Below are 2,376 nucleotides of genomic sequence, written 5' to 3' on the forward strand. Positions count from 1 at the left end.
AAAGTTTCTAGGTCGCTCGATTTCCTAGTTCAATTGCTTCGGTCGGTTCCAAGCTTGACCGATCGCTGCTGGTGTTGACTAGGCTCATGTAGACCATTGACTTTTTAGAAACAAAGTTAAGAAATTCAGAAAAAACTTAGAAAGAAAAATAATCATAAATTTTTAAATGGTTCATATTTTTGAAAAAAAATTCAAAAATCTGAAAAGGTTTCAAAATTTCAAAAAAAATCGTGAATTTGAAAAAAGTTCACTAATTTGAAGAAAAAAAGTAAGAAAAAGTCCACAAAATTTCAAGAAAGTTTACGAATTTTTAAAAAGAAAATCACTAAATTGGAAATAGTTCATGAAATAAAAACTTCGTGGATATAAAAAAGTTCACTAATTTCGAAAAAGTAAACAAAAACTAAGATAAAATTTGAAAAAAGTTCATGGATTTTTGAAAACAAATTCATGATTTTGATAGATTTTTATTGATTTTAATATAAAGTTCATGGATTAAAAAATCATGGATCTGAAAAGTGGTTCACATGTTTGAGGGAAAAAGTTCATAGCGTTGAAAAATGTTCAACAAATTTTAAAACAATCTAACGAATTTGTGAAAAAGTTCTAAATTTGAAAAATAAAAATAGAAGTAAAAAAGGAAAAAATTAAAAAATTAAAAAGTATAACAGAAAAGAGAAAACCAAACAAAACCGTTCTAAAACAAACAAACAAAAAAGAAAAAGAAAACTGACTGGAGGCTCCCTCAATTGTATTTGGGTGCACCGTCTGGACCTAATACCCAGCATTCGGTAGCAACAGGGTGCATGCCTGTTATTTTCTCTTCGCATGTGGGTAATTACTTATTTTCTTTCTATTGTGCTTTATGTAAAATGTTCTTGAACTGTCTTTAGTGTAGGTAAAATGCATGAGCTTACGCTTTTGAACGAATACATAAACTTGGCAATAGCAACTGATCTTCATCATGATGATTATTGAGCCAGCCAATTGTTGATATGTTTTTTTGTTAAATTATATTCTAGTGTGCAGTGGTAGAGCTAGACGAAATCTGCCGAGGAGGGCCAAAGACAAAATATGAGTTGCAAAATCAAACTTATTGATACGTTCTTCCATAAATTGTATACTAGTATGCAGTGACGGGGCTAGACGATATCTATCCACGGAAGGCCAAAGACAGAATACGAGTGTTGGGGTGAGAAGGGGCGCCAAATATATTCTCATCTATGCTCTCCTATAAAAAAGAATTCTTCATAAAATTGGTTCAAACCTTGGGGGGGGGGGGGGCATTTGCCCCCTTAGTTTAACACATAGCTCCGATTGTCCACGGTGCCGAGGAGGACCACTTCAAGCTTCTCCATGGTACGATCAACATCGTGGGCTGCTTTAGCTTCGAAGATTTCTTCCCCAATTCCGCTGCCCGCCTCTTCCACCGCCTCTTCGGGAGGCCCGCTGCGCCGCCGCCGGCGGTGCCTGCTGCGCCGGTGGCTCGACGACGACGATGATGTCGTCATCGTCCTTGGCCGCCGCGTCCAGGATGATGACGTCCTCCTCCTCGCCGTTCTCCGATGCGTCATCGTCCTCCTCGCCGTGCGCGTCGATGACGACAACGACAACGTCGTCCTCCTCGCCGAGCGCGCCGCCATGGACGTGTGGGACTCCCACGACGAGGTGCGCGGCCGCGCGGTCCATGCGTTCGTCCGTCCTGACGACGCACCTAACCACAGTGTACTACGTACCAGTTGGTTGTTGAAACTTGCCCACAAGATCGATCACATCAAATCACGATAGAGACGTGCACACAATAATTTTTGCCAAATTAACCTACAACCTGACACGTACTAAACTATTCCTGTACAAGGACTAGCACCCGTACATGAACTAGTACTTGAATCGGACACAAGGACTCCTACTTGCTAATTACTAATCAAGATTACTCTAACATTCTCTTCCTAATCTTGACACACTTTGTCTTATGTGCTTCTTCGGTCTTGGCTCGTTGATGATTCACCTCTTATCGATGCATCCGCTCGCATCACGACAAGTCAAATTGATGGTCTTAATTGCTCGCAACAATTTCTTCTCAATCTTGACTTGGCGAATTTACAGATCACCTCAAATATGCCTTGGACTATCCAGTCTTGCTAGTAACCTGTGGGAAACACCACCCGGTGGACTAGACCATCCACCCTAGCAAGATACATGCTGACTCATTGTGGATCACACCACCCTGTGCACTACACCATGCACTCTAGCCTCATGTTTGAGGGAAAAAGTTCATAGCGTTGAAAAATGTTCAACAAATTTTAAAACAATCTCACGAATTTGTGAAAAAGTTCTAAATTTGAAAAATAAAAATAGAAGTAAAAAAGGAAAAAA

The sequence above is a fragment of the Triticum dicoccoides genome, chromosome 3B, assembly GCF_002162155.2.
Source record: "Triticum dicoccoides isolate Atlit2015 ecotype Zavitan chromosome 3B, WEW_v2.0, whole genome shotgun sequence".
In the NCBI taxonomy this organism is placed as follows: domain Eukaryota; kingdom Viridiplantae; phylum Streptophyta; class Magnoliopsida; order Poales; family Poaceae; genus Triticum; species Triticum dicoccoides.